The sequence below is a fragment of the Hylobates moloch genome, unplaced genomic scaffold, assembly GCF_009828535.3.
Source record: "Hylobates moloch isolate HMO894 unplaced genomic scaffold, HMol_V3 SCAFFOLD_1166, whole genome shotgun sequence".
Taxonomy (NCBI): Eukaryota; Metazoa; Chordata; class Mammalia; order Primates; family Hylobatidae; genus Hylobates; species Hylobates moloch.
In genome coordinates, this window is record NW_026653441.1 from 1 (window position 1) to 13161 (window position 13161).

Sequence of the window (13161 nt, forward strand, 5' to 3'; positions counted from 1 at the left end):
CAAGTGAGAAGTGAGGGGGAAATTTTAAGAGAGTCAAACTGCTACCTTAAGAAATACAGTAGAGATGAGAGTGAACTTTGAAATTAAAGAAATTGGCATGTAATTGATCTTTATTTTAAAAGGAGCAGGTGTTTTTGGTAGGAACTACATGATAGGATTGATTCAGCAGTTGGGGTTACCAGGCCTCACTTAGTAGAGAAGAGCAAATGCTTGAGAAGGTCATCCTTTGGGTTTTGAGAATACAACTTCAGGCTCTATTATGAACTATTCTCTTCCTCTTCCATTCTTAAGGTGTAACTTCAAAAGAATAGCTATTAAGAATATAATCTGCTATGACAGTATATAAGTAAAGAATGTTTAATAAATCCTAATTGCCATTGCATTCCTCTTGTTTTTAAATCTTCTATGGTACTTCCCCAGTGCTTCACACGGTGGTTTTCTATAACTTGTGTATTTTAAAAGTATACAATCAATAGTTGCCTACATACCTAAAACGCCGTAGAGGGGAAATCTAGTTACTGAGCCAGAGGCTACTTTATTGAGGAGGAGTCTCGCTCTGTTTCCCAGGCTGGAGTGCAGTGGCATGATTTTGGCTCACTGCAACCTCCACCTCCCGGGTTCAAGCAATTCTCTTGCCTCAGCCTCCCGAGTAGCTGGGATTACAGGCGTGCACCACCACACCTGGCTAATTTTTGTATTTTTAGAAGAGATGAGATTTCACCATGTTGGCCAGGCTGGTCTCAAACTCCTGACCTCAAGTGAGCCGCCTGCCTTGGCCTCCCACAGTACTGGGATTACAGGCATGAGCTACCACGCCCACCCGGCCCAGAGGCTACTTTGAATATTCAAAAGTTCACAGCCTGGCAGCTAGTGAGGGGCCTCCCTAGTGTAAGCATTCCAGAGCAAACTGACCATGCCTGCAGGAAGAATTAATACAGCAGACCAGCAAGACTTTTATGCCTAAAAATTCTAAAGTTATATATTATTAAAAAGATGTATATTTAATTTAGCTCATGTCTTTATGACGAAGGCATCTAGTGGATATTTAATAAATACTTGGAAATACAATACCAGTATTGCAGATAGATGTCTGTAAATCCCAAGTAATTGAAATTTTGCAGGTCAAAGGAATAGTGTTTTCTTCTAAGAAAGAGGCAAGTTCAAAGAAGTTTTTGCTAATTAAGAGACTTACTCCAGGTAAACCAAGGAAGACAATGGAAAGGAGGAAAACTATACAGATATTTTTGGTGAGTGGAGACGGGTGTTTCAGAAATCAAATAGGGAAAGAAAGCAAGAGGAGAAGAGGGGTACAGTATCAGCGATGGGAAATGGAAGAGACAAATTCCTGAAACTGTGGGGAAAGTGTATTGCTAATTACCAAATTATTTTCAGAATGGAGGAGTGGGTTGAATCATAAAAGGATAAAGCATATTTAACTAAATGGAAATCAAGACATTTATAACCTGGAAAAATCAGAATTATGTAGTCATACAGAAGTGAAAGTGATTTTAGTGAAAGGGAAAATCATTATCTAAAATGTTAGATGACACTAACAAAAATAGCTTAACAGTTGTAAATTCACCTTACTTTTACACATTCATGCAAACATTTCATGTAGGTATTCTTCCTTAGAACCTTTAATGATTTTTCAGTGATGCATGTAATATATAATAATTAAAATTAGGCCAGGCGCAGTGGCTCACACCCGTAATCCCAGCACTTTGGGAGGCCAAGATGGGAGAATTGCTTCAGCTCAGGAGTTCAAGACTGGCCTGAGCAACATGGCGAAACCTCGTCTCTACTAAAAATACAAAAAATAGTTGGGCGTGGTGATGCATGCCTGTAGTCTCAGCTACTCAGGAGGCTGAGGCAGGAAGATGGTTTGAGCATGAAAGGCAGAGGTTGTAGTGAGCTGAGATTGTACCACCACACTCTATCCAGCCTGGGCGACAAAGCGAGACCCTGTATCAAAAATAAATGAAAAAAATATCGGGGGAACCCACCCCCAATATTTCAACATAGGTTTTTTCTGTTTTCTGTAAGTGTCAGCCAGCTGAGAAAGAAAGAGAAAGAGTACTAAGAGAGGAATTTTACAGCTGAGCCACCATCAGCTGTGATGCCCACCTGAGCCTCAAAACCAGCAAGTTTTTATTAAGGATTTCAAAAGGGGAGGGGGTGTATGAACAGGGCGTAGGTAGGTACAAAGATCACATGCTTCAAAGGGCAAAAAGCATAACAAAGTTCACATGCTTCTGAGGAAACAGGACAAAGGGCAAAAGGCAGAACTTCTGATAAGGATCTGTGTTCAGGGGTGCACGTATTGTCTTGATAAACATCTTAAACAACAGAAAACAGGGTTTGAGAGCAGAGAACCGGTCTGACCACAAATTTAACAGGGTGGAGTTTCCCAATCCTAGTAAGCCTGAGGGTACTGCAGGAGACAAGGGCATATCTCAGTCCTTATCTCAACCACATAGAACAGACGTTCCCAGAACGGCTGTTTATAGACTTCCCCCCCAGGAATGCATTCCTTTCCCAGAGTATTAATATCAATATTCCTTGCTAGGAAAAGAATTTAGCGATATCTTCCCTACTTGCACGTCTGTTTATAGGCTCTCTGCAAGAAGAAAAATATGGTTCTTTTTGCCCGACCCCGCAGGCAGTCAGACCTTATGGTTGTCTTCCCTAAAAATCGCTGTTGTTCTGTTCTTTATCAAGGTGCACTGATTTCATGTTGTTTAAACACATATGTTTTACAGTCAATCTTTACAGTTAACACAGTTATCACAGTGGTCCTGAGGTGATGCACATCCTCAGCTTATGAAGATAACAGGATTAAGAGGTTACAGGTGTAATAAATTATGAAAGTATTATTTGGGAATTGATAAATGTCCATATTAAAATCTTGACAATTTATGTTTCTCTGCCACAGCTCCAGCTGGTCCTTCCGTTTGGTGTCCCTGACTTCCCACAACAAACTCCCAAGAAATCCTGTGCACTCAAGATACCTTTTAGGGTTTCCAATGGTGTATGGTTTCAAAACTGCTGTTCTTTCTGTACTTACTTCCTGTTGAATTGAAGTGTCTTTGAGAGGCAAGAGAGTACGGTGTTCATTCCTAGTCCACCAGCCTATCAGGCTGGCATGATAGATACACTCTATGAGGCTGACGGGCCCTTACTTGATTCTTTTGTCCAGTGAAAATATCTATAACCAGCATCCAGGAGGGATACTGTCAGTGAAACCTGCTTAGCTGAGGACTGGCTGTGTGTGTGCCTCCAGACCAATCATATGTTTGTTTTGAGATACATTTTTCAGAGGAAGGTAATACACACATTCCATGTATTTTCTTTTTGTTTCATACTTTTTATTCCTAAATTTCCTGTTATCCATTGGTTCTCTCCAGGCAATCGGTGGCATGTTAGCCACAGTGGACACTGCACAGGAGAGCAAGGGGTGGGGGATTAGGGTGCTGCAAGCAGAATAATAAATTTCAGACCCAACTTTATGTCTGTTGAATCAGAACTGCTGAGTATGGGGCTCAGGCTCCCGTTTTTGAATAAGCCCTCAAGTGACTCTGATGCTAAAGTTTGCAAAGCACTGCTCTAGAAGTTTCGGGAGGTCCCAGGGTCAGGCACCTGCTGAGGAGGAAGAGTTGTTCCTGGGATTCCCTGCCTATTCTCAATCAAAAACTCAAACTTAGGAAAGCCAGTGAGGTTTGTATTCACCTTACGTCAGGGGTGGGGTTGGATTCACCATTTCTTTGACTCCTTCAATATTTTAGGTAAATTTCAGGTCACACACAACAGACTGATTTTCCTGTGGAAGACCTCACAGGAGTTCTCTTGAACCAGGAGACTATTTTGAGCTGAAATACCTGGAGCCCTCTCAAGCTATTTGGGCCTTTCAATTTGAAACCCAGGTTTGGACGATTCTAAGCCCTATGGCAGAGATTGTAATCATTTTCTCTTCACCTTCAGGGTGGGGACTCACACTCAGGGTTGGGAGTGACTGCTGTCTCTCAAGCCCCCACCAATTACACCATGTTCTGGTTGTTAAAATCTAGTGTATGCATGAAATGTAATAAAAGTATCTTTGCAGCACTAAGTAGAGTGTTCCTTGTTGTGCGCAGACAATTCCTCTTCCTCCTTGGAAAAAAATCTCTATCCACTTTCTACATTTTCACGTTTGTCTCTTCCTCTACACACACCTCAGCTGCTGCTTTATTTCCACATGTCTCATGTAAAGATCTTTTTTTATGTGGTAACCTTGGCTTTTCCCACTGTTCATGCTTCCACGAGTTGGATGTAGGCAATATAGGAGCCCACTGCAAAAGTGTAGGTGATACTGTCCAGAAAGAAACCTGAATTTCAGAGGCCTGCTGGTGTGGAAGAAAGCCAAGATATTAGACTCGTAGAGCTTCACTCTGCTAGGTAGGTTGAAATCTGGACACCGTGACTTCCATAAAAACAAGATAGTACTTCTGAAAACCATCTGAAGTTTAAAATATACTGGGACTGCCTTACCTTTCTTGTTTTTCATAAGTTGTATTCCAAGCCTGAAAAGCTAAAACAAAGACAAAGAACACTTCCTATCTGTAACAAAGGTGCTTCAGCAGGAGGGTGGTCTCTCTTCCCGGTTCAACACTCCCTCACGAACAGTAGGGATTGGAAATAGGCGGTTTCTCTGTCGTTTCCTCCGAAGCCACAAATACCACTCGTCTGTACCAAAACTCAAGGGTAGCTGTGCTCCCCAGTGCTCCAGCCAGTAAAGGAGCTGTGACGCTTTCTCAACACCGCGACTGCCTTGAGCAAAATGAGGGAGATCTTGCAGGAAAGTGTTTTCAGCTCACTTCTACTGGGAGTGAGCCCTCTCGTTTATCGTGGACACCGAGGAAACTCAGCGATGGGCTTTGGGGCTGCACTCAGCCTCCCGGCCCACCCAGATCCTCTGGCAGCCTCGGGCGCTTGCCCACTTCACTTGTCCTCTGCCTTTGCTGCCACTGCGGCAGGTGCACACCCCACCACGTCCCTGCTTCCCTCTCGAGCTCTTTTCGCAGGTGGTCCTCATTCTCCTCTCCGTCCGTCGTTTCTTGAGTGTCAGAACTGGAACCACAGCATCCCCAAGATGAAATCCATGCTGGGTTTTGTGACCACGGTGCTGGCCCAGGCGCCAGCGAGGGTAAGGACGGGCAGCAGCCCATGTTCCTGGGTCTTCATTTCTAAGAGTTGGGAATTCCACTTTCTCACCTCCTCACCTGGATCTAAATCCCCCGAGGCGGTACTGACCCTTCTGTTTTAGTATCCATCTATGTTACTCTTGATGGAAGAGTACAGTCCTTGAAGGAAGAGGGAAAAGAAATTTGAGAAGGGAGAATTAAAAAACTTTTTTAGTTTGAAATTATTTCAAGCCTACAGAAAAGTTGCAAAAATAATACAAAGAACTACCATACCCACGTTACTCAGGTTTAGCAATTCCCAATATTTTGCCACAATGATTCTCCTCTCTCTTTATGCCTAAACACACATACAATGATTTTTCTCATGGACTTTATTATATATTTATTTATTTATTGAGACGGGTCTCACCCTGTTGTCCAGGCTGGAGTGCAGTGGTGCAATCTCGGCTCACTGCAACCTTCGCCTCCCGGGTTCAAGTGATTTTCTTGCCTCTGCTTCCCAAGTAGCTGGGATTAGAGGCATGCGCCACCACGCCAGGCCAGTCTTTGTATTTTTAGTAGAGACGGGGCTTCACCATATTGGCCAGGCGGGTCTGGAACTCCTAACCTCAGGTGATCCGCCCGCCTAGGTCTCCCAAAGTGCTGGGATTACAGGCGTGAGCCACCCCGGCGCTTCTGTGTTCTTTTAAATCATCCCCATCATTCTGGCACAACAAGATATCTTAGGTTCATCTTGTAGTTTCCCTGGCACAGTCCTGCTGGAGTCACTGTAGTTAACACTAGTAGCTACTTTCTATTAGTATCTCTGGTTCCTTTTAGTAGAGAATGGTATTTGAAAATCAAAATATAGAGTTATCTTGCTCATTGTTTCTGAGGTATTTCTTCCAGGCCCAGTTAGCAGACAGATCTGTAGGGAAAATGTACTTTTTTTTTTTGAGACAGAGTCTCAGTACCCCAGGCTGGAGTGCAGTGTTGGGATCTTGGCTCGCTGCAACGTCCGCCTCCGAAATTCAAGCGATTATCCTACCTCAGCCTCCCGAATAGCTGGGACTACAGGTGTGGCCACCATACCCGATAATTTTTGTATTTTTAGTAGAGACGGGGTTTCGCCATGTTGGCAAGGGTGTTCTCAATTCCTGACCTGAAGTGATCCACACGTCTCTCAGCCTCCCAAAGTGCTGAGTTTATAAGCGTGAGCCACCGTGCCTGGCCTATACAATTACATATGTATAATTTCTTACTGATGCCTCCAATTCCCATAAACACCAACAGGACTATTCTTTACCTTCTTGCTCTTACAGTGACAGCCTGCTTACTCTCACACACTCATTTTCCCAATCCTAAAATTCTCATAAAATCTCAGAATTCCTACAGCCTTAGTTGTACAAAAAATAACCCTCATACATAGAGTTTAAGATTTGTTTCCTCTTCTTTTTGTACTTACAATTAGAACAACGAACTGTGTAAAGCATTTTCTTAAATCAGTTCTTTCAACGGGGTTATGTTATTCTTTCACAATGCAGTTTTAATTTGCCTCTATTTGTATTGAATTTTAGGGTATTTTCACACACACTTGAGTCAGTTTTATTTTTTGACTATGTGAGACTAACATGCTTCCAAGAGTCAAAAGAACACATGTTCAGGATTGTTACATGGGTATACTACATGATGCTGGGGTTGGGGTGGGATTAATCCCATCACCCAGGTAGTGAGCATAGTATCCAATAGTTAGCTTTTCAAGGCTTTCCCCTTCCTGGCTACTCCCTAGTAGTCCCTGGTGTTTACTGTTTCCATCTTTTGTGTCCAGTTTTAATAATATATGTAAATCGCCTTGTATAACAACATTATTTTAAGTAATCCATCTTAAAATTATGTGAGTTATTTTATATTAAAGATTGACATTTCATCTTTGAAATCTGGTATGTATTTTATACTTACAACACATCTTACCTCAGACTGGGCAATTTCAAGCATTCAATAGCCAATGTGGTAATGGTAACCATATTGGACAGTGCAGATTTAAAAAGATAGTTTATATATCTTTAGGTTTTCAAAACTGAGTATGTATGACATGAGGGTGTTTTGTCTTCAAAATTAAATGTTTAATTCCTCAGAAGAATGCTGTGTTAAAAGAGCTCATGCTACAGATTATACGCAAAAAAAAAAAGTGTTTCAATCATATTGGTAGATAGTCTGAAGATAGATATGGATATTTAGTTATTTTAAATTCCCCCCTTTTATGTGGCAAACAAAAAAGCATACTTTCTTATTGTGAATTCCCAAGAATCTGATAGACAGCCAGGTTTCTCTGGGTGTGACATGACATAAGGATGAAGGAGTGTTTCTGCAAACTGTCCTAATATTTCTTTTACGGCATCAAAGAGTCAAGATAATCCTCCCCAGCGTTTACATGCACACGCACACAGACACAGGCAGACACAAACACACATGAATACACATCAGTTTTATGTGTAACGCTTCTCTAGTCTCTCCTTCAGTGAAACCTATTACTCAGTGTTTCCTACTTTTATTCTAGAAATCCCATCAGCCAACTGAAAAGTCTGGCATACAACTTGCAATCTGCCATTTTTAAAATGGATCAATGTTATTTTATTAACATTGGCAAAGGCTCATATGTGGGCAAACAAGAATAAGGAAGAGTTAACAGTCACTAGAAATTTGGTTCCGGGAAATGGGTTTTCTTCTCATATAGTTCAAAGAACCCGGTCTCAACGTGATAAGTCCCAAGATTCGAGAATTATTTAGGAGCAAACTTGTTTGTTGCCAACAAATATCACGAATAGGTTTGTAATTCCCATATCTCAAAGTATACTTTTTAGTCTTTATCCACCTGCATGTAACGTGTCTCCTACTATTAATGCTTACAAATCCCAGGCTGAGGCCAGGTGCGGTGGCTCACGCCTGTAATCCCAGCACTTTGGGAGGCCGAGGCGGGCGGATCACAAGATCAGGAGATCGAGACCATCCTGGCTAACACAATGAAACCCCATCTCTACTAAAAATACAAAAAATTAGTTGGTCAAGGTGGCGGGCACGTGTAGTCCCAGCTACTCGGGAGGCTGAGGCATGAGAATGGCGTGAACCCGGGGGGTGGAGCCTGCAGTGGGCCCAGATAGCACCATTGCACTCCAGCCTGGGAGACAGCAAGACTCTGTCTCAAAAAAAAAAAAAAAAATCCCAGGCTGGAGACGGAGTTAATTGCCTGAGTTCTCTGTGTAATATCTTCACAAGCATGCCCCAGAGATATTTTAAATTTAGTGTGAGCCAAACTAACTCATATTCTCCATCTTTCAATCTTTCTCCCATTCCGAAAAGTTGTTAAAACCTCCCCTTTTCTATACCTGCTTGTCTTTGGCAATAGCATGTTTGTTTTTCTGAACTAGTCTTCAATCCTGTTTCTATTTATCTTTCGTCTTACTCTCATAATTCAACCCTCCTCTCCACCCCCAAAGCTGTTTTTCATTTATGCCTTATGAATTCCCTCCCGTCTCCTTTTCTCTCTCTCTCCTTTCCTTCCTTCCCTCCTTCCCTCCCTCCCTCTCTCTTTCTTCTTCCTTCCTTCCTTCCTTCCCTCTTTCCCTTCCTCCCTCCCTCCCTTACTCCCACTTTGTCTTGCTTGCTTGCTTGCTTTTCTCACTACATTGCCCAGGCTCGAGGGTAGTAGTACAATCATAGCTCCCTACAACCACCCACTCCCAAGCTCAAGCAATCCTCGTGCCTCAGCCTCTGGAATATCTGTGAGTACAGGCGTAAGACACCATGCCAGCTAGGGACCCTTATGAAAAAATGCTGAGTGCAGCACTCTCAGGTTTTGTTCTGATTATGGCTTTCCTCCATCAAATCTTACCCTTGATATTCTGATTGAGTAAACAACAAATATGAAGCATTTTAGGCAGGGAAAGGCTGAATTTCAATGGCTTTGTGTCATATCTGGAAGAAATCAAAAGAAACAAAAACCAGAAGTTGATTCTTGCCAAGCATAATAGAAGGAGACCCTAAGAACTCAACGTCTTGAAGCCACAATGGAAAGTTCTTGTGGTTATTATCTGACACTTTTCTAATCTTTTTTTCATTTCAAGTCCTACACAATATTCTAAAGAATCTGTGTCCCCCATTAGTTCCAAATATCTCCTGCTCAGAGTAGCTCTCCATGCTCTATAGTTCTGACCAGTACTACCAGCATGCTCACAGAGAGTCTAAGGAAATGAAAGTTACTTCCTGAAAATTATTACAAAGAGGCCTTTTAGGAAGGAGGTGTAGTTCAGTGGTAGAGCGGATGCTTTGCATGTGTGAGGCCTCGGGTTTGATCCCCGGCACCTCCAAGTGATTGTTTTACTCTGGCAGTTCTCTGCCTCCTCACATTTTTCTATCCTATTTCTGCACTTATAGAGAGTAAAAATGTACTCCAATGCATTGCCTTGAACTATCCCCAACCTCTATGCTGTGAGCCTCAACATCACATAAGGCGATTGCGACAGCAGAAGGAAGACAACAAAGTAACGAGGGGAAAAGAAGAACGGGATCACATCGGGGGTCTCTTGACCCCAAACAAAAGCGTGCACAGGAGGTTTACGTTCGCTCCTTTTTTTTTTTTTTTCTTTTGAGACGAAGTTTTGCTCTCGTTGCCCAGGCTAGAGTGCAGTGGCGCAATCTCGGCTCACTGCAACCTCTGCTTTCCATTTTTAAGCGATTCTCCTGCCTCAGCCTGCCAAGCAGCTGGGATTACAGGCGTCCACCACCACGCCCAGCTAATTTTTTTGTATTTTTAGTAGAGACGGGGTTTCACCATGTTGGTCAGGCTGATCTCGAACTGCTGACCTCGTGATCCACCCGCCTCTACCTCCCAAAGTGCTAGGATTATAGGCATGAACCACCGCGCCAGGCCCTCCATTTTGTACAATGATTAAAGAGACACAAAGACGAAGAAGGGAGAAAAATGCCCATGGGCATCTTTTTTTCTTTTTAGTTATTTTTGTTTTCTAGGCAAAAGAGCAGAGTGAAAGCATCTGTCTGCTGATTTCTCCACCAGTCTCTCCCTGTCGACCTGCACAGGGACACAAGTGCCATCCAATACTGAGACAAGGACTGCTGTGGCTCTCTAGTCGCTTGAGATGGGAGTGGCAGGACGCTGGATGGCCGAAGACTGTCGGGGAATTAGAGGCCTTCAACATGCGAGAAGCAGAAACCAATACGGATCAACATTCCCTACGGATATTCCATAAGACTGATTCATATTCATATTCCTGTATTTCCTCAGTCACTCCAATATTGCCTGGGAACTTCTGGTTACAGCAAACCGAGGCCTCATGAAAAAAACAGGAAAAGGTTTTGTCACAATGGAAAATACATGCAGAGTAAAAGGTAAGTAGATCACAGTTGTGTTGGGCACTTCCTCTGGTCGAAAAAACCAAACAAAACATTTCATGTTCTTTCTCGATCCATCTGATTACAACTGTTTTGAGATACATTTTTTGGAGGAAGGTTAATACACACATGCCATGTATTTTCTTTTTGTTTCATCCTTTTTCTTCTTTAATTTCCTGTTATCCATTTGTTCTCTCCAGGCAAACAGTGGCATATTAGCCACAGTGGACACTGCACAGGAGAGCAAGGGGTGCGGGATTAGGGTGCTGCAAGCAGAATAATAAATTTCAGACCCAACCTTAGGTCTGTTGAATCAGAACTGCTGAGTATGGGGCTCAGGCTCCCGTGTTTAAATAAGCCCTCAAGTGACTCTGATGCTAAAGTTTGTGAAGCACTGCTCTAGAAGTTTCGGGAGGTCCCAGGGTCAGGCACCTGCTGAGGGGGAAGAGTTGTTCCTGGGGTTCCTTGCCTATTCTCAATCAAAAACTTAAACCACCTAGGAAAGCCAGTGAGGTTTGTAGTTGCATTATGTCAGGGGTGGGGTTGGATTTACCATCTCTTTGTTTGTTTTTGTTTTGTTTTGTTTTGTTTTGTTTTGTTTTGTTTTGTTTGAGAGGGAGTCTTACTCTGTCACCCAGGATGGAGTGCAGTGTTGCAATCTCGGCTCACTGCAACCTATCTCTCCTGGGTTCAAGCGATTCTCCTGCCTCAGTCTCCTGAGTAGCTGGGGTAACAGGCGCCTGCCACCATGCCCAGCTAATACAAAAATTTTATTTTTAGTATTTGTACTAAAATACTGAAAATACTAAAATTGTATTTTTAGTAGAGACGGGGTTTTGACATGTTGCTCAGGCTGGTCTCAAACTCCTGACCTCAAGTGATCTGCCCACCTCAGCCTCCCAAAGTGCTGGAATTACAGGCATGAGCCATCGCTCCTGGAAAGGAGACCCTTCTTAAGAAAATGCTAAATGAGTTTCTCTGTGTCTCTCCCAATGTCGGTTTTTGCCAACAAATCTTGTCAAATCTTGTTGAGCAAAAAAAACCGCAGAGTATTTAGCCAGGGAAAACCTTACTTGTAATATCCTTGCCTCCTAGGGTAAGATATTTCTGAAGGAAATCAGAAACACCCCAAATCAAGACATGATTCTTATTACTCATAAGAGAAGACTGAAGCTTTAACAATTAATCTGCTTAGAACTGCAATGTAAACTGCACGCAGCTATTACCTGATTTTTATTTCTACTACTTTTCTTCCATCACAAGCCCTATGCAGAAAAAAAAGTAGTAAGTCCATCTTTTACAGTTAACACGAATAACAAATCATGAAGGATTCAAAGCTTCAGAAAATCAAAGTGCTCTCACTGACGAGTTAAGTATGTAGCTTAGTGATGACCAAGTGCTGGACAAGGGGAAACCATTTCTTATTTTCTGCTTTGTTTTAACAAAACTTTAGTCAGGCCCCTAAACTGCTTCCGTTCTTCTACTGTTCTCCTTGCAGGCTCCTGAACTCTGCTTGCCCAAGCCTGGGTAAGCACTAAAAAGCAGACCCTGCCCCTTATCTGCTTATTCTGTTTGGCTGACCACAAGGGAGACACTTGGTGTCAGACCCTGCTAGTCCTATCCCCCTTGCTTGCCCTATTTCCTTTAAAAGTTTTGCTAAAGTTTTGCCGAGCCCTCCCTACCTATAAAAGAAAAGCCTAGGCCGGCATGGTGGGATCACCCCTGTAATCCCAGCACTTTAGGAGGCCAAGGCGAGTGTATCACGAGGTCAGGAGTTAGAGACCAGCCTGACCAACCTGGTGAAACCCCGTCTCTACTAAAAATACAAAAATTAGCCAGGCGTGGTGTTGCGTCTGTAATCCCAGCTACTTAGGAGGCTGAGTCAGGAGAATCGCTTGAACCCAGGAGGCAGAGGCTGCAGTGAGCCAAGATCGTGCCATTGCACTCCAGCCTGGGTGACAGAGCAAGACTCCATCTCAGAAAAAAAAAAAAAAGTAAAAGAAAGGAAAAGCGTTTTCTGTTTGAGTTTGAGATACTTAGATTGCTGAGTGCTCTCCTATTGCAATAGTCTTTCTTTTGACATTGTCTCTTCTTATTTTAGCTTGGATTTTTCTTTATATGACAGTGATAGAGGAGCTTGTGTTTTGCATTTTTGAGGCCCTGGGTTCAACTCTGTGTACTTTTATTTTTTACTTTTCTCTGACTCACTCCTGAAATCCACTCCTCAAAGAACTATGATTCAACTCTTCCAATTTTCTTTCTTTCATTTCTTCTCTCTCCTCCATTCTCTTTCTTCCTCTCTTTCTCTCTATTTTTTCTTTCTTATCTCATTTCTTGATCAAATAAAAAGTAAAAACAGGCCTGACATGGTGGCGCATGCCTGTAATCCCAGCACTTTGGGAGGCAGAGGCAGGTGGATCAACTGAGGTCAGGAGTTCGAGACTAACCTGACCAACAAGGTGAAACCCTGTCTCTACTAAATACAAATAATTAGCTGGGCGTGGTGTCACATGCATGTAATCCCAGCTACTTGGGAGGCTGAGGCAGGAGAATCCCAAGCTAGGATCCATTTCACAGACACATATGAATCTAATTGTCT

The 13161-nt window shown here is 42.8% G+C and overlaps 1 long non-coding RNA gene across 1 annotated transcript; it reads left to right on the forward strand.

Moving 5' to 3' along the window:
- The first annotated feature begins 33 nt into the window (after positions 1–33).
- Positions 34–12529, forward strand: LOC131382687 (uncharacterized). The gene is made up of 3 exons (XR_009212271.1): positions 34–5179; positions 10251–10559; positions 11658–12529. It is a non-coding gene; the product is annotated as an uncharacterized LOC131382687 (long non-coding RNA).
- Positions 12530–13161: the final 632 nt, after the last annotated feature.